The sequence below is a fragment of the Balaenoptera acutorostrata genome, chromosome 1 (assembly GCF_949987535.1).
Source record: "Balaenoptera acutorostrata chromosome 1, mBalAcu1.1, whole genome shotgun sequence".
In the NCBI taxonomy this organism is placed as follows: Eukaryota; Metazoa; Chordata; class Mammalia; order Artiodactyla; family Balaenopteridae; genus Balaenoptera; species Balaenoptera acutorostrata.
Window position 1 is genome coordinate 148954288 of NC_080064.1, and position 20478 is coordinate 148974765.

Genomic DNA, 20478 nt, shown 5'->3' on the forward strand with positions numbered 1-20478 from the left:
TCTAATTCTCACCAATATTTCAACTGTAACTCTTAGGTTTGTTCATCCCATACTTGCACCTCCTAATTGCCCCATTTTTATTCACTAATATAATAATGTAGGATTTTGACAATGGACCCACTGTTTTTCCTTCCTCTAACTAAATTTCTACCTGTCTTCTAGGAGATTTCAATTTTCACATAGATGACCATCCAATAGTACAGTTTTATATTTCCTGGACTTAAATAGACCTTTATTTACCTCCACTGAATACAAGATGTTTAAATAACATTTATTGTACTTAACTGTTTGCATACCATTTTCCTCCAGACCATATGTTCTTTGAAGTTGGGGTTGTATATCTTCATCCTAACCTCTTAGCTGCTATATCTGTTAAATATGCACGAAATTAGTTAATACCCCTTTCAGCAACACCCTGGGACTGGAGTGGAAAAAAAGGACAGTTGAGGGGAGACTGGCAAACTGGTTGTGGCAAACCAAGGGAGGGAAACCACTGAAAATATAGTTGGATCATTTTTTTCAATGAAATTCAGAATGAGAAAGAGGGGAATTAAAGGAAAATTGAGAAAACAGGGAGTTGTCAAGAAATTAAAAGTTGTGGTGAGCTTGAAAAGGGAGGTTTAGTCAGAAAGAGTGAGAGATGGAAGGAAAGGGGTTGGTAGTTATAACTGGAGATTTCACCATTCAATATTTCAAAAGTGAATCAAATTGAACAATGATGAAGTTTATGCTAAAAGGACTTCGACATGAGGAAACAAACTCAAATTGAGGTGAGGATCATTAGGAGGCAGCAGAGCTCCGTTACCCAAACCTCGGCTTTTGAGATCAGAGTTGGACATGTATTTAGTTCTCTTACTTAGTCCCTGTGTAAACTGAAAACAAAACAAAACAAAACAAAAAAAACACCTTTATCTGTTTTCTCACCTATAGATGGGAATAATAATATCTACTTCTAAGATTCTTGTAGAAATTTGTATTGGGCTATAATGAGGTAAAAATTGATTAATTGTTACTATCATTATAGTAGAGGATCCATGAGACTAAAGATCTTGAGCCATAGTCAAATCTCCTTGGACGACAGAAGAAGCCAACCTGGAGAGGGAAACAGTGACTCTGGCGCTAAAATCCTCATCAAACAGAGAGAAATGGCCTAGAAAAGTGGACAACGAAGCTAAGCTTATATCAGTTGGAGGCATGAGATTCAAAGAAGGAGCTCTTGTGGATTGAAGACAGCCACCAGTGGCCTGGAAACTACAAGGAGGAACCAGGAGAATGTGGGCCTTTCCTCATGGCCCCCAGGTCAGGTAGAACATAACCAGCAGAGATACAGCTAGTCTTTGGTGTAATCAAATGTCATGAACGTTAAAGGAGGGAAGAGGGTGTCAAATGAAGGTGAAAATAAAACGAAATGAGAACAGTAATGAGGGCAGCTCCCAGAGTGTTTATTATGCATTTGGACAGTGCAGTACGTGGGACATAAGTGAGTAAAGAGTTTCACATTAAGAGAATTGCAGAAAAAGCAATACCCTCAAAGGATCCAAGTTCAGTTAAGGAAAGCAAATGGAGGCATCAAGAGGTAAAAATCAGAGCTTCACTCCATTGCAAATTCATAATTTCCAACCTTTAAAAATGTTGTATGGTGATCATTTTCTCTGTCTTCGTTTCCCTTTTCTCCCATTCATCGTGGGTCCTCCTTTACCTTTATACTGCTCCAAATGGATTTTATTTTTTGGAAGAAGAAGAACTAGGAACATTTTGGTATCATATGTGTCTTACTTCAGACCTTGAACCTGCCTTAGTCCGAACAAATTACAATATGACCATTCTTTGCCACAGGCTAAATATGTTCCAGAAATGTAGCCCTAATGTACTTGGAAAAATTGATACACTAAATTATTGATGGACAGTTTCTCAGATTATTCTGAGCCAATTTAGGACTCCCAGTTATTATGTTGAATGAAAAGGTCTTATCAGTCATTGTACCACAGCAGAAAGAGATTTGCTTCAATAGCCTCAGAATAACCAGAAGCTACTCACAGGCAAGTGGAATCCCTAGGCACCTTGTTCATGCTCCTCTGCCCCTGTTGAATATTATCTGAGCAACGAGCTATTGAAACATGTCATTTTTTTCCTTTATGGAAGGCTAGGAATCATAGTGTCACATATTAAATAGACTTCTGCAAAAGAAGCCCCTTCTTTTCACATTTAGATCTGCTTCCTTCCTCCCCTAAAAAGGAAGATTTTCTTTAGAACAAAGGACTAGTCATTTTCTGACAGCAGTTTGAGTTATTGGAGTTCAGGAGTTAAATGGTATCCAAAAATATCTGAACGTGGGTATAGTCACTAATAGGGCAATGGTTAACAAGAGCTTTGGGTTTACGGATTTACAGGCTAACAACAACAATTTCAGTGACTTCTACTTGTCACTGCAAGAACAAACCTCTCCAGATTTTATGGGTAGAATATGGTTGCTTTTGATTCTTATATGATCCGTGGTAGGATCCCACATGAATGTCTAATATTAATATTTACAATTTTGAGTACTACACACTATACTATTCTGATTTTATAGGTGAGAAAATTGAAACTTGGAAAAGTTAAGTAATTTATCCAAGGTGACACATCCAGTAAGTTGTAGATTCAGAATTCTAACCCTCACTTTTTTCTCAGTACTATACCGCTTATAACTAAAATATTAATGGTTTATTCCAGAAATAAAATTGCAAACATTATTATATTGAAAACAGTAACGGAAGACTAAACAAATTTTACAGATATTTATTTAAATTAATGCTGACAGAGCAGAAAGAAATTGACCAGGTGTTTACATTTAGATGATGATCTTTCCATTATTTTGAAATAATTAGGGAAAAATACACTATGACTTAATTTCCAAATAGTTTCTTTCCAAGCTGATGGTGAAAGGGAATGACGCATTGGAAAATTTATAACATCAGTGAGCAATTTGAATCAAATTAGACAGAATTTAAGAAGCAGAACAATTGGCTTTGAGACAAAATGTTTCAAACTATTTTCATATATCCTCTAGGACTGGGACAGAATTACTGTAGGTTTACAGACCAGACATTTTCGAATATGTTTCTCACTCAGCCTTGTGAGTCTTACGGGTCCATGATTTCCAGCCTATTCTCTCTGCTCTGGGACCTCCTCTGACCTGAGGCATCAAAGTAGCTTCTTTAATGTGATGTCCCAAGCCATTTCCCCAGTTTTGTCACCATTATCACCACCCCCATCAAGTGTGCCTTCCTCCCAGCCACCTGTCACTCTTAGTTTGAACTTAGCTTTTAATGTAGTATGTAGAATGGACGTTTTGCATAAATGCTTTTGGAGGATCACAATTTTAAGTTATTCTTTAAAAATTAAACTCTGATGATTTCAAGTACAGTTCCAATAACACTAATTACTGAGAAATGGATCAATTTTAATACACTTAAGGATGCTCTTTTGCACCCCAAAGTTAATAGTTAAACAAGTTCTTGTAAGACCTATAATTAGTTGTCAGAATCAAAGTTTACCCTAGAGCTGATCAAAATGAGCTCCAATTCTAATATATTACTGTGTTATTTCTGTGATCATTCCTGAGTAAGGTGAACTATACCACCTTCAGGAATCTCTCTCTTCCAAGAATATCTTCTTTATTATTTTTTAAAATATCTTTATTGGAGTACAATTGCTTTATAATGTTGTGTTAGTTTCTGCTGTACAACAAACAAAGTGAATCAGCTATATGTATACATATATCCCCATATCCCCTCTCTCTTGAGCCTCCCTCCCACCCTCCCTATCCCACCCCTCTAGGTCTTCACAAAGCATCAAGCTGATCTCCCTATGCTATGCAGCAGTTTCCCACTAGCTATCCATTTTACATTTGGTAGTGTATATATGTCATTGCTACTCTCTAACTTAGTCCCAGCTTCCCCTTCCCCGCCGTGTCCTCAAGTTCGTTCTCTACATCTGCATCTATATTCCTGCCCTGCCACTAGGTTCATCAGTACTTTGTTTTTAGATGCCATACATGTGCATAAGAACATCTTCCTTAAACACAGTGATGTTACAATGCATGTAATATTTCTAGGTATCATTCTCAGATCTTGTTTTTGAATGCATATTTAAATTGGATGGTTTGGATGCATGGGAAAACTTGGGTGGATCTTATGTTGGTAATCCCTCAGGTGTGAAGATAAAAGTTGATACAGGTTATGGAAAAAGCATGTTGAAGATTGCCAACAAACACATGAAAGGACGCTCAACATCGCTAATCATTAGAGAAACACAAATCAAAACTACAATGAGGTATCACCTCACACCAGTCAGAATGGCCATCATCAAAAAATCTACAAACAATAAATGTTGGAGAGGGTGTGGAGAAAAGGAAACCCTCTTACACTGTTGCTGGGAATGTAAATTGATACAGCCACTATGGAGAACAGTATGGAGGTTCCTTAAAAAAATAAAAATAGAACTACCATACGACCCAGCAACCCCACTACTGGGCTTATACCCTGAGAAAACCATACTTCAAAAAGAGTCGTGTACCACAATGTTCATTGCAGCTCTATTTACAAGAGCCAGGACATGGAAGCAACCTAAGTGTCCATCGACAGGTGAATGGATAAAGAAGATGTGGCACATATATACAATGGAATATTACTCAGCCATAAAAAGAAATGAAATTGAGTTATTTGTAGTGAGGTGGATGGACCAGAGTCAGTCATACAGAGTGAAGCAAGTGAGAAAGAGAGAAACAAATACAGTATACTAACACATATTATGGAATCTAAAAAAAAAAAAAAAAAAAAAAAATGGTTCTGAAGAACCTAGGGGCAGGACAGGAATAAAGATGCAGACATAGAGAATGGACTTGAGGACACAGGGAGGGGGAAGGGTAAGCTGGGACAAAGTGAGAGAGTGGCATGGACATATATTCACTACCAAATATGAAATAGATAGCTAGTGAGAAGCAGCCCCATAGCACAGGGAGATCAGCTCGGTGCTTTGTGACCACCTAGAGGGGTGGGATAGGGAGGGTGGGAGGGAGATGCAAGGGGGAGGGGATATGGGGATGTATGTATACGTATAGCTGATTCACTTTGTTATACAGCAGAAACTAACACAACACTGTAAAGCAATTATACTCCAATAAAGATGTTAAAAAAATAAAAAAGCATGTTGAGTCAGGTTTAACTTCTATTTGGGTTTACTGTCTCTTAAAAGGAATTAAAGCATTCTCCTCTATTCATTATTTTGGGTTTTGTTTATATAGTAAACTAAACACTTTAACTTTCATTATCAGGGCATTTATTCAAAACAATTTCTGACTTGAATTTTTTTGCGTTTTGAGATATATAGGCAAACTCAGTCAGTGCCAAAAATGAACTGCAGAGAGAGAAGGCTGAAGTAAGGCTAATGCTTAGGAAATGATGCCAGGAGTTCATAGGAGAGAAAATGAGAGCTGGAATTCAGTCAGGGATGCTGAGTGTGGAGCTAACCAGTATCATATTTTTTGGATAACAGTTTGGACTAATGTAATGTTGTGTACCTTTTTTGAGAACTACATTGCTTAATTTTTTTTTTTTGGTATGTAAGTATGTATATATATATTTTAAACATCTTTATTAGAGTATAATTGCTTTAAAATGGTAGTGTTAGTTTCTGCTTTACAACAAAGTGAATCAGTTATACATACACATATGTCCCCATATCTCTTCCCTCTTGCATCTCCCTCCCTCCCACCCTCCCTATCCCATCCCTCTAGGTGGTCACAAAGCACCGAGCTGATCTCCCAGTGCTATGGGGCTGCTTCCCACTAGCTATGTATTTTACATTTAGTAGTGTATATATGCCCTATATTGCTTAAATTTTAAAGAGTTAATTAGGTCCCAGATCATATAACTCATTTAGAAAGAAAGAAAAAGTTACAAGATATGAATTTGATACAAAAAAAATATGCAATTCGTTATTCAGGCTACTTCAGAAATGTTTGCTTTTCAAGTTCTTCTTTTTCTTCTTGCATCACTTGGCTATCTGGGCATAATGTATTTTCCAGTGAAGGCCGTGAAAATCTCTCCCAATACTCAATGGCTCTGTTTTTGTTTTTGTTTTTTAACATCTTTATTGGAGTATAATTGCTTTACGATGGTAATGTTACTTTCTGCTTTATAACAAAGTGAATCAGTTATACATACACATATGTCCCCATATCTCTTCCCTCTTGCATCTCCCTCCCTCCCACCCTCCCTATCCCATCCCTCTAGGTGGTCACAAAGCACCGAGCTGATCTCCCTGTGCTATGCGGCTGCTTCCCACTAGCTATCTGTTTTACATTTAGGTAGTGTATATATGTCCATGCCACTTTCTCACTTTGTCCCAGCTTACACTTCCCCCTCCCCGTGTCCTCATGTCCATTCATTCTCTAGTAAGTGTGCGTCTTTATTCCCGTCTTGCCCTTAGGTTCTTCATGACCTTTTTGTTTTTCTTTTAGATTCCATATATATGTGTTAGCATACTGTATTTGTTTTTCTCTTTCTGACTTACTTCACTCTGTATGACACACTCTAGGTCCATACACCTCACTACAAATAATTCAATTTCATTTCTTTGTATGGCTGAGTAATATTCCATTGTATATATGTGCCACATCTTCTTTATCCATTCATCTGTAGATGGACACTTAGGTTGCTTCCATGTCCTGGCTATTGTAAATAGAGCTGCAGTGAACATTGTGGTACATGACTCTTTTTGATTTATGGTTATCTGAGAGTATATGCCCAGTAGTGGGGTTGCTGAGTCGTATGGTAGTTCTATTTTTAATTTTTTAAGGAACCTCCATACTGTTCTCCATAGTGGCTGTATCAATTTACATTCCCACCAACAGTGCAAGAGGGTTTTCTTTTCTCCACACCCTCTCCAGCATTTATTGTTTGTAGATTTTTTGATGATGGCCATTCTGACTGGTGTGAGATGATATCACATTGTAGTTCTGATTTGCATTTCTCTAATAATTAGTGATGCTGGGCATCTTTTCATGTGCCTTTTGGCCATCTGTATGTCTTCTTTGGAGAAGTGTCTATTTAGATCTTCTGCCCATTTTTTTTATTGGGTTTTTGTTTTTTGGATATTGAGTTGTATGAGCTGTTTGTATATTTTGGAGATTAATCCCTTGTTTGTTGTATTCTTTGCAAATATTTTCTCCCATTCGGTAGGTCTTTCATTTTGTTTATGGTTTCCTTTGCTGTGCAAAAGCTTTTAAGTTTCATTAGGTCCCACTTGTTTATTTTTGTTTTTATTTCCATTTCTCTAGGATGTGGGTCAAAAAGGATCTTGCTGTGATTTATGTCATAGACTGTTCTGCCTATGTTTTCCTCTAAGAGTTTGATAGTGTCTAGCCTTACATTTAGGTCTTTAATCCATTCTGAGTTTCTTTTTCTGTATAGTGTTGGGGAGTGTTCTAATTTCATTCTTTTACATGTAGCTGTCCAGTTTTCCCAGCACCACTTATTGAAGAGGGTATTTTTTCTCCATTGTATATTCTTGCCTCCTTTATCAAAGATAAAGTGACCATATGTGCATGGGTTTATCTCTGGGCTTTCTGTTCTGTTCCATTGATCTATATTTCTGTTTCTGTGCCAGTACCATACTGTCTTGATTACTGTAGCTTTGTAGTATAGTCTGAAGTCTGGGAGCCTGATTCCTCCAGCTCCGTTTTGCTTTCTCAAGATTGTTTTGGCTATTTGGGGTCTTTTCTGTTTCCATACAAATTGTGAAATTTTTTGTTCTAGTTCTGTGAAAAATGCCATTGGTAATTTGATAGGGATTGCATTGAATCTGTAGATTGCTTTGGGTAGAATAGTCATTTTCACAGTGTTGATTCTTCCAATCCAAGAACATGGTATATCTCTCCATGTATTTGTATCATCTTTAATTTCTTTCATCAGTGTCTTATAATTTTCTGCATACAGGTCTTTTGTCTCCTTTGGTAGGTTTATTCCTAGGTATTTTATTCTTTTTGATGCAATGGTAAATGCGAGTGTTTTCTTAATTTCACTTTCAGATTTTTCATCATTAGGGTATAGGAATGCAAGAGATTTCTGTGCATTAATTTTGTTTCCTGCTACTTTACCAAATTCATTGATTAGCTCTAGTAGTTTTCTGGTAACATCTTTAGGATTCTTTATGTATAATATCATGTCATTTGCAAACAATGACAGCTTTACTTCTTTTCCGATTGGGATTCCTTTTAAATCTTGTTCTTCTCTGATTGCTGTGGCTAAGACTTCCAAAACTATGTTGAATAATAGTGGTGAGAGTGGGTAACCTTGTCTTCTTCCTGATATAGTGGAAATGGTTTCAGTTTTTCACCATTGAGGACGACGTTGGCTGTGGGTTTGTCATATATGGCCTTTATTATGTTGAGGTAAGTTCCATCTATGCCGGCTTCTGGAGGGTTTTTATCATAAACGGGTGTTGAATTTTGTCAAAAGCTTTCTCTGCATCTTTTGAGATGATCAAAAGGTTTTTCTCCTTCAGTTTGTTAACATGGTGTATCACATTGATTGATTTGCATATATTGAAGAATCCTTGCATTCCTGGGAAAAAGCCCACTTGATCATGGTGTATGATCCTTTTAATGTGCTGTTGGATTCTGTTTGCTACTGTTTTGTTGAGGATTTTTGCATCTATGTTCATCAGTGATATTGGCCTGTAGTTTTCTTTCTTTGTGACATCTTTGTCTGGTTTTGGTATCAGGATGATGGTGGCCTCATAGAACAAGTTTGGGAGTGATTCTCCCTCTGCTATATTTTGGAAGATTTTGAGAAGGATAGGTGTTAGCTCTTCTGTAAATGTTTGATAGAATTCACCTGTGAAGCCATCTGGTCCTGGGCTTTTGTTTGTTGGAGGATTTTTTTTTTTTAAAGTAAAGTGTCAATTTCTTTATTTACTTATATTTATTTTTGGCTGTGTTGGGTCTTCGTTTCTGTGCGAGGGCTTTCTCTAGTTGCAGCAAGCGGGGACCACTCTTCATCGCGGTGCATGGGCCTCTCACTGTCGCGGCCTGTTCTGTTGCAGAGCACAAGCTCCAGACACGCAGGCTCAGTAATTGTGGCTCACGGGCCTAGTTGCTCCGTGGCATGTGGGATCTTCCCAGACCAGGGCTCGAACCCGTGTACCCTACATTGGCAGGCAGATTCTCAACCGCTGCGCCACCAGGGAAGCCCTGTTGGAGGATTTTTAATCACAGTTTCAATTTCAGTGCTTGTGATTGGTCTGTTCATATTTTCCATTTCTCCTGGTTCAGTCTCGGAAGGTTCTGCATTTCTAAGAATTTGTCCATTTCTTCTAGGTTGGCCATTTTATTGGCATATAGTTGCTTGTAGTAATCTCTCATGATCCTTTGTATTTCTGCAGTGTCAGTTATTACTTCTCCTTTTTCATATCTAATTCTATTGATTTGAGTCTTCTCCCTTTTTTCTTGATAAGTCTGGCTAATGGTTTATCAATTTTGTTTATCTTCTCAAAGAACCAGCTTTTAGTTTTGTTGATCTTTGCTCTCGTTTCCTTCATTTCTTTTTCATTTATTTCTGATCTGATCTTTGTGATTTCTTTCCTTCTGCTAACTTTAGGGGGTTTTTTGTTCTTCTTTCTGTAATTGCTTTAAGTGTAAGGTTAGTTGGTTATTTGAGATGTTTCTTGTTTCTTAAGGTAGGATTGTATTGCTATAAACTTCCCTCTTAGAACTGCTTTTGCTGCATCCCATAGGTTTTGGGTTGTCATGTTTTCATTTTCATTTGTTTCTAGGTATTTTATTATTTCCTCTTTGATTTCTTCAGTGATCTCTTGGTTATTAACTAGTGTATGGCTTAGCCTCCATGTGTTTGTATTTTTTACAGATCTTTTTCCTGTAATTGATATTTAGTCTCAGAGCGTTGTGGTCAGGAAGGACACTTGATATGATTTCAATTTTCTTAAATTTACCAAGGCTTGATTTGTGACCCAAGATATGATCTATCCTGGAGAATGTTCCATGAGCACCTGAGACGAAAGTGTATTCTGTTGTTTTTGGATGGAATGTCCTATAAATATCAATTAAGTCCATCTTGTTTAAAGTATCATGTAAAGCTTCTGTTTCATTATTTATTTTCATTTTGGATGATCTGTCCATTGGTGAAAGTGGGGTGTTAAAATCCCCTACTATGTTTGTGTTACTGTTGATTTCCCCTTTTATGGCTGTTAGTATTTGCCTTATGTATGGAGGTGGTCCTATGTTGGGTGCATAAATATTTACAATTGTTATATCTTCTTCTTGGATCGATCCCTTGATCATTATATAGTATTCTTCTTTGTCTCTTGTAATAGTCTTTGTTGTAAATTCTATTTTGTCTGATATGAGAATTGCTACTCCAGCTTTCTTTCGATTTCCATTTGCATGGAATATCTTTTTCCATCCCCTCACTTTCAGTCTGTATGTGTCCCTAGGTCTGAAGTGAGTCTCTTGTAGACAGCATATATATGGGTCTTGTTTTTGTATCCATTCAGCCAGTCTATGTCTTTTGGTTGGAGCATTTAAACCATTTACATTTAAGGTAATTATTGATATGTATGTTCCTATTACCATTTTCTTAATTGTTTTGGGTTTATTATTGTAGGTCTTTTCCTTCTCTTGTGTTTCCTGCCTAGAGAAGTTCCTTTTGCATTTGTTGTAAAGCAGGTTTGGTGGTGCTGAAATCTCTTAGCTTTTGCTTGTCTGTAAAGGTTTTAATTTCTCCTTCAAATCTGAATGAGATCCTTGCTGGGTAGAGTAATCTTGGTTGTAGTTTTTTCCCTTTCATCACTTTAAATATGTCCTGCCACTCCCACTGGCTTGCAGAGTTTCTGCTGAAAGATCAGCTGTTTACCTTATGGGGATTCCCTTGTATGTTATTTTTCCCTTGCTGCTTTTAATATTTTTTCTTTGTATTAAATTTTTGATAGTTTGATTAATATGTGTCTTGGTGTGTTTTTGCTTGGATTTATCCCGTATGGGACTCTCTGTACTTCCTGGACTTGATTGCCTAATTCCTTTACCATATTAGGGAAGTTTTCATCTATAATCTCTTCAAATATTTCCTCAGTCCCTTTCTTTTTCACTTCTTCTTCTGGGACCCCTACATTTCGAATGTTGGTTCATTTAATGTTGTCCCAGAGTCTCTGAGACTGTCCTCAATTCTTTTCATTCTTTTTTCTTTATTCTGCTCTGCAGGAGTTATTTCCACTATTTTATCTTCCAGGTCACTTATCCGTTCTTCTGCCTCAGTTATTCTGCTATTGACCCCTTCTAGAGAATTTTTAATTTCATTTATTGTGTTGTTCATGATTGTTTGTTTGCTCTTTTTCTAGTTCCTTGTTAAACACTTCTTGTATTTTCTCCCTTCTATTTCCAAGATTTTGGATCATCTTTACTATCATTACTCTGAATTCTTTTTCAGGTAGACTGCCTATTTCCTCTTCATTTGTTAGGTCTGGTGGGTTTTTACCTTGCTCCTTCATATGCTGTGTATTTCTCTGTCTTCTCATTTTGCTTAACTTACTGTGTTTGTGGTCTCCTTTTCGCAGGCTGCAGGTTCGTAGTTCCCGTTCTTTTTGATGTCTGCCCCCAGTGGCTAAGGTTGGTTCAGTGGGTTGTGTAGGCTTCCTGGTGGAGGGGACTAGTGCCTGTGTTCTGGTGGATGAGGCTGGATCTTGTCTTTTTTCTGGGCAGGTCCACGTCTGGTGGTGTGTTTTGGGGTGTCTGTGACCTTATTATGATTTTAGGATGCCTCTCTGCTAATGGGTGGGGCTGTGTTTCTGTCTTGCTAGTTGTTTGGCATAGGGTGTCCAGCACTGTAGCTTGCTGGTCATTGAGTGGGGCTGGGTCTTGGCATTGATGGAGATCTCTGGGAGATTTTCGCCATCTGGTATTACATGGAGCTGGGAGGTCTCTGGTGGACCAATGTCCTGAACTTGGCTCTCCCACCTCAGAGGCACAGCCCTGGCACCTGGTTGGAGCACCAAGAGCCTGTCATCCACACGGCTTAGAATAAAAGGGAGAAAAAATAGAAAGAAAGAAAGAAAGAAGTTAAAATAAAATGACATGAAATGAAATAAAATAATATAAAATAGTTATTAAAATAAAAAATAAAAAATAATTATTAAAAAAAATTTTTAAGTAATAAAAAAGAAAGAAAGAAAGAAAGAACAACCAAACCAAAAAACAAATCCACCAATGATAACAAACGCTAAAAACTATACTAAAATAACCCCTAAAAAACAAAAAAACCGACAGACAGAACCCTAGGACAAATGGTAAAAGCAAAGCTATACAGACAAAATCACACACAGAAGCATACACATACACACTCACAAAAAGAGAAAAAGAAAATATATATATATATCATTGCTCCCAAAGTCCACCTCCTCAATTTGGGATGATTTGTTGTCTATTCAGGTATTCCAGAGATGCAGGGTACATCAAGTTGTTTGTGGAGCTTTAATCCGCTGCTTCAGAGCCTGCTGGGAGAAATTTCCCTTTCTCTTCTGTTTGCACAGCTCCTGGGGTTCAGCTTTGGATTTGGACCCGCCTCTGCGTGTAGGTCACCTGAGGGCATCTATTCCCCGCCCAGACAGGACGGGGTTAAAGGAGCAGCTGATTTGGGGGCTCTGGCTCACTCAGGCCGGGGGGAGGGAGGGGTACAGAGGAGGCGGGGCGAGCCTGTGGCGTCAGAGGCCGGCGTGACGTTGCAGCAGCCTGAGGCGCGCCGTGCGTTCTCCCGGGGACGTTGTCCCTGGATCACGGGACCCTGGCAGTGGTGGGCTGCACAGACTCCCGGGAGGGGCGGTGTGGATAGTGACCTGTGCTCGCACACGGGCTTCTTGGTGGTGGCAGCAGCAGCCTTAGCATCTCATGCCCATCTCTGGGGTCCGCGCTGATAGCCTTGGCTCACGCCCATCTCTGGAGCTCCTTTAGGCGGCGCTCTTAATCCCCTCTCCTCGCGCACCAGGAAACAGACAAGAAAAAGTCTCTTGCCTGTTCAGCAGCTCCAGACCTTTTCCCGGACTCCCTCCCGGCTACCTGTGGCGCACTAGTCCCTTCAGGCTGTGTTCACGCCGCCAACCCCAGTCCTCTCCCTGCGATCCGACCGAAGCCGGAGCCTCAGCTCCCAGCCCCTGCCTGCCCCGGCGGGTGAGCAGACAAGCCTCTTGGGCTGGTGAGTGCTACTCAGCACCGATCCTCTGTGTGGGAATCTCTCCGCTTTGTCCTCCGCACCCCTGTTGCTGCGCTCTCCTCCGCGGCTCTGAAGCTTCCCCCCCGCCCACCCCCCATCTCTGCCTGTGAAGGGGCTTTCTAGTGTGTGGAAACCTTTCCTCCTTCACAGCTCCCTCCCAGAGGTGCAGGTCCTGTCCCTATTCTTTTGTCTCTGTTATTTCTTTTTTCTTTTGCCCTACCCAGGTACGTGGGGAGTTTCTTGCCTTTTGGGAGGTCTGCGTTCTTCTGCCAGCGTTCAGTAGGTGTTCTGTAGGAGTTGTTCCACATGTAGATGTATTTCTGATGTATTTGTGGGGAGGAAGGTGATCTCCACGTCTTACCCTTCTGCCATCTTGAAGCTCCTCTCTACTCATATGCTCTTATTACACATATGACCTTGTTGTTCCCCATCAGGAGGTGGTGTCTATTTATCTTCCCCTTGAGACTGGGTGAATCTTTGTGCTTATCATCTGGTGTCAATATGATGCTATGTGACTTCCAAGACTGAGCCATAAAAGGAGAGACAGCTTTCTCCTAGCTCTTTATCTTGGATCACTTAATTTTGGAACCCAGAGTTCACACTAAGAGGATGCCCAGGCCACATGCAGAGGCCTTGTGTGAGGGGTTCTGGCTGACAAGCCCAGCTGAAGTTCTGGCTGACAGTCAGCAATGACTACTTGTCATGTAAGGGGGGGAAGCCTTTGAGACAACACTAGGACCGGACACCATCTGACTGCAACTTCAAGAAAGTCCAAGGAGTAAGAACTACTTAGCTCGGCCCAGTCAACTACCGGAACTGGAAGAGACAAGAAGTGATTGTTTCTGTTTTATGCTGCTATGTTTGAGGTGGTTTATTATGCAAGATGTTTTGATTCCTAAATCAAAGCCCTTAAAATAAAAGCAAATGCCTTAATTGTAGAAAAGATAGACATCGTTGAAATTAAATTTTAGAAATACGTGTTATATCTTGTAAAAATAGTGCAGGGGGTATAGAGCATAACAGAAGTGATGGATGCTTGTTCTGTGTCTTCCCACTTTGAAGCTTTCCTTGTCAGTAAATAACTACGAGTGATAAACTTCTCTAATATTGTGCCTGCACGAGCACGGTAGTCTTTCTTGTCTGTTATTGCAGCATGGCTCGGGTCAAAGCAGGGCAACCACATTTTCCTGTCTTCCTGGGATAGTCCCCATCTACATATGTGTGGTCCCAGGGTTATACTAATGATTCCCCCATCCTTTGCTTTACTTTCAAAAGGGTCCTAAATTGGGCAATGAATTATACTGTCATTGTGGTCTAAGGGAACTGACCAAACACATAGCCACCCAGGTCATTATTCTCCAAATTTTTCTCACCCAAATTGAAATGATGGTCAGTGTGTGAAATTGCTTTATGTTAATTAAGCTAGTGAGACCACATCCACAGATCATGTCTCTGTAGAGGGCATAATGGCTAGGCTTCACCTCATCATGGTTAGGGAACCCATGAACATTTGGGTTACACGGTTGTCCATCAGTCATACTGAATTTATGAGGGTTATCGATGTGATGCTCCAATGAAACCCGATTCAAAATGTGGGCAACAATCAAGGGAGTACCAAGGACAGCATGCAAGATTCATTTGTTCCAGGAATACCATAGAAAGCTCACAGCTTTCTTCTATGAGGCATTGCTGTATATTTTACAATAAACGGTAAAGAGATAGGAGAAAATCTTGAAGTACTAAAGCCCAAAGCCATCATTTACTTCTTAGATTGGATTCCTCCTTTTTAAAGAAAATGGAAATAAAAGTCCAAGAGAGCTTGCAGAATGTCAATATTAATCCTGTCGCCTTAGAAAATTTTATAAAATGGCAAGATGAAAAGGAACCTCAAAAGTTGTGTAGAATAATACCCTCTGTTTAGGAAGGGGTCCAGACAACTCTTTATTCTGCATTAATAGTATCCAGGGAAGAAAAATTCCACTCTTTTTATCTTAGTAACCTGTTCCAAGGTCTAAAAATTTTTATAATTAGAAAAGTTCTGTTTAGTCACAGGCATACACTTTTTTTAAAGTGCTTTCGTATAAATCGTCTCTGGCATTGGGTAGACAAAACACACAAACAACGGACTGAATTTTTTTTTTTTTTTCTGAAACTGTATAGCTAAAACCTATGGTATCCCTAGCTAGTTTTAAATTTCTTTCATGACATTCAAGTCTCTCACATTCCTCCTTCTTTTCAACATTTAGAACATTTTAGATGAATTTTCAAATCAGATTCTTTCGTCAGCTCTCTGCTTCCTTCTGGCAAAATACACAGAGGCCATGGTCTGTGCTTTTATCAAATGTTTTAATTCATTATTTTAATTTAATATAATTGCCCATTATTATAAGTATGTAAGTGCAGTCTAGAGTACATTATTCTCCATATGAATATGTTTATTAGCAGGATATTCTGATCATAGGAAAGAGCATAAATTCATGAGTATTTATACAAAATAATGTGAAATTTAAGTGCTCTCAGCTTTTTGCTCTTTTCAAAGACCACTTCCTTCAGTTCAAATATTAAGTAACATTTTGATAGTTTTCAATATAGTTCTAAACGGTCTTAAGCATTCACATTTCTGTAAGTGTTCTAAAATAACAAATACCCTAAAACGTGTGTGTAAAGTTCATATATGTAACTAGATATAAATATGCAGTTAAGAATGATACACACATGTATATTCAGTATAATACATATAAACATATGAAATAGGAATAACTTGGATATTATAACAATAGAAGTGAAATTTAACCTGTTCTGTATATTTGTGCTTTCTGAAAAATGACAAAATCTATTGCCATAGAAAAGTCTCTATTGATAAACATTGGTCCATATCTGCCAGGATTTGTAAACACAAAATACAGACTCAAAAGCATCTGCTTTAAACCTTATTATTTTAGAAAAGCATTTTCTTTAGTGTTTTGCTCTATTTTTCAATAATATTGAGTAAGCTACACTTTTCCTAATAGCGTTCACAGGCCAACGTTACATGAATCCACTTTTAGTTCGTTATTTATATTAAGAGATGATAATAAATAATAGAGCTAAGAAAGTGAGGAGCGGGAACCATCAATAGCACAGTGTTGGTATGGAGAGTGATTTATTTCTCATTGTTAAACATCACTGTTGAAATCTGTCAACTAGCTTGAAGGTCAACTATAAAAGTGTCAGTAAATATGAGACACAGACTTCATGCTGGAGAACAGCAGAGGATAGTCAGAAAACATTCATTTCCTTGGCTGAGATAATGAGGCACTCACAGAGACATAATAGTTTCACGTGATTTCCTTTTATGCAGCTCCAAGTTCAAGGATAATACTCCTCTCACACTGGGAATAATACAAGCTTTGTAATAACTTTAGCTTAGGACTGCATAATAGGATTAAAAAGGTATAAAATTTGTTTAGTTGAACAGCATGTGCCAAGCTTGCACTGGGAATAGAGATCCTTACACTACTTTGGAAGAATCTCCTTAAGAACAAAGAGGGGAAGATGCAGAAGGAGGGAAAGGAATCAACCAGGAGACAGTGGCGATCAGGGCAAGTCATGAGGGAGGAACTGAACTTAGAGCCAGAGGATTCAAAGAAATCCTTGCTCATCTAGGGAAACCATCTCCCATGTCCCAGACCTCCTTCCTGTCCTGTCATTGTTCTGGCTTTCTTCAATCCAAACTTCAGAGAAATTTCAGTTTCTTGACTTCCTGCTGCTTCCTCTTTTCTTAGCCTTTACAGAAGATTGGAATCAGAATCAGGCACACCATGATAATTTTAGGCTATATGTATATAAAATCTGTAATTTCTCCTCTTTACCTGTGAACCAGAAGACACACACGCAAATACTAAAGGTATAATTTAAGATGGTTTCACGCTTAGAGTTTATATGGCTTTAGAATAATACATTTGCAAATCAAAATTATTGACTTTGTGTCCCAGATTTCCAGTTTAGAATTTATGATCACCACAAATCCATTCTTCTTTTAAGTAAAGAGGATTTGTTATTTTTATGACAATATGAGACTTTTTATATAAACACAAGTCAGAAAAATATTTATTGACTCTAGGCATGAGTCTAGCAACTCTAGGTTGCTTAGAAAGTATACATAGTAGTGTAATTAGTTATATGAAACAATAGTCCAGAAAATGCAGTTGCCATAAATTAAATCTACTCACACTCCTGGAAATTCACAACATGTGGATTGTGGCTGAAGCTGTTCTGGTGGCCTGATCTTGATAGGAATAAAGACAGAAGGGCAGGACTTCCTATAATAGCACAGCTGGAGGTCCCCTATATCATAGGTTTCTAGAATTCCATCAGGCCCCCCTCTGGTTCAATACAATTTATAACTCCTTTATAAGAAGAGAAACTTCAATCTCATGGGTAGAAGTTGGGCTTTAAAGACTGATGCAGTTGAGGTGTAGGCATATTAACATTTTAAAAGATGTATGTATTTTGAGGTCATATGTTAGAGTTGAAAAGTCCTTAGAGGTCATCTAGTCTCACTTGCTGCTCAACACATAAATCCCTTTCTTCTAGCAGTGGATCATAATTCATTTCACAGACCCTTTTGAGAATCTCATGAAAGGTATGGACCCTTGCCCCAAACACGTGCACATACAACATAAAACTTTACATTCAAACAATATATTTGAATCCATAAGCCCTTTTATTAAACAAATATTTATTGTGTACCTACTGTCTATGCATTGGGTACTGTCCTAGGCATTTGGAAAATATCAGTGAATCCCTGCCTTCATTGAACTTAGGTTCTGTTGTTCCCATTGCTGGATTTTCCCTGGTCTAAATTTAATGTTTTGAACATTAGTGCTTAAATTATACATTTCCAGAGGAAGCCAAGAAAATAATTAACTGCTGAAACATGCCATCCTCACCAGTTGTGAACTGTAAAAGTAAGAGCTATGCCATGATCTAGTAGGGGTTCCTTGCTGGATACAACAGGCCATCTGCTTGGTCTAACGTGCCTTGTCACACTCGTTAGTAATCATGCTGTTGAAGTCAAGTATAGTTTCACTGAATAACCCATCTGACAGGAGTGGTATGGTGATGTCTTACAGGGTTATTATGAGGATTAACTGAGATGCTCTAGATTCAGCACTACTAATTTGGTATGACCCTAATCTCCTAGGGTTGTGAAGTCACTTTTAATATGGGCTAGCATTAATTAAATTAAAAAGATGATTTAAGACAATGGATGGAATAAAGAAACATAAAGAATGGTGTGATGTATGTATATGTTTGTATTTTTTAAATTCACTTTTCCTTCTTTGCCAGAAAACAAAATGCTGGTTTAGAAGTGTGTTTTCTCAAGTTCTACATTTGCTTATGATTCCATCCTGTAGGACTTAACCACACTAGACTTTATTTAAAGGTTTTCACAATACCAAGATCCTAAATGAATTTAAAAAAAAAAAATCCATGTTTAAATAGATTGACCAGACGAGTCTTAATGGTCAATTAATTCCCCAGGCGTGGTGATATCTTGACTTTAGCAATCTGAGGTGTCCTGTAATTGATCACTCAAACATGCCCCATCTTGTTTGTTTCAGAAGCTCAGATTCTCTAAGTTTTAAGGGAAATCTTAGTGTTTTAAAAGCGCTAATTTATTTGGTTCTCTCAAGTCCTGCAAGTTGTCAATAAATGATGAAATGTCCTGTGCCCCCATCTTTCTCCATTTTCCCATCCATTTCAGGGCTTTGCAATGCTAGAACAATTTATAGAAACTCTGCAATTTCAAACACAAGTAAATTGCATTTGATTGCAGATTGCCTTAGTGATAACTTTTCTCCATCATTTAATGTAATATGGCTGTGAAATTTGATAGCGAGATGCAATCTGAAATTGGTAATTGCCTCACATTTTCACGCTATGTTAGCTCGGTCCTTATTCTGTTGATCTTTTCCTTCATCTTCAATTCAGTATCCTTATTATATTCTAAGCTATAATGCAATCTAGTTTTTAAAAAATACAATTATCTAAACTTACATTTAGAATATTACTGACAAGCTAGAATCTATTAAATTGTTTAAATCAACACAATCAACCTATGATTAGGTTTTTTTTTCCCCCCTCACTTTGTTCTTTAACTAGCACAGGGCCTGGCTCACCCTGGGTGCTGCTCTTTAAATTTAACATGTGATTTTCATGTATAAATGGCCTCGTAGCTTCTGCCTTATGCAATATGACACCACCTTCAACAACTGATAATCCACAGCAAACATGAAACATCTGACATGTGTTTCATGACTCCTCTAGTCTGAATGAATTCAGACAACATTCCCAAGAAGCCCAGGAGTCTGTGGTACTGAATAGGAAGACACTAAGGAGAAGTGGCAAGACATTTGATTAGTCCTAGAAAGTAGATACAGAAACAGACAAGCAAAGCTTCTCTAGTATGAACATATGCAAGGTTTGCAGTCATATTATTAAATTTTGCATTAGCAGATTGCTTGAAGTGTAGTTACTTGATCAGCATGTGTCAGATAGATTGGCAGTCACCTGCATTACTTTGAAAATACAACCCATAAAGATATGAGATCAAAGCCCGAGGCAGAACTGCCACAGAGGTCTTCTCAAGCCAAATGATGGCAGAGAATATTAAGACAGGGTTTTTATGACTCAAAATGGACTAGAGGACATGGGGAGGGGGAAGGGCAAGCTGGGATGAAGAGAGAGAGTGGCATGGACTTATATATACTACCAAATGTAAAATAGATAGCTAGTGGGAAGAAGCTGCATAGCACAGGGAGATCAGCTCAGTGCTTTGTGACCACCTAGAGGGGTGGGATAGGGAAGATGGGAGGGAGGGAGACACAAGAGGGAGGAGATATGGGGATATATGTATATGTATAGCTGATTCACTTTGTTATAAAGCAGAAACTAACACACCATTGTAAAGCAATTATACTCCAATAAGGATGTTAAAAAAAAACCCAAAAACACAAGACTCCCCATCATAAAACTGCCTGGTGATTAAGGCTAAATTGTTTCTTCTACCTTAGATACAATGTTTCATATCACACAGCATCTTATAGCATTGAGAATTGAATGCCTATCAGGTGTGTGACCAAGACATATGAAATGGCATAAACTTGTGTGTTTGCTTGGGGACTGAGAAAGGGCATTTTTCTATTATTGTCTTTTTAGAACAAGCTGCTGTTTG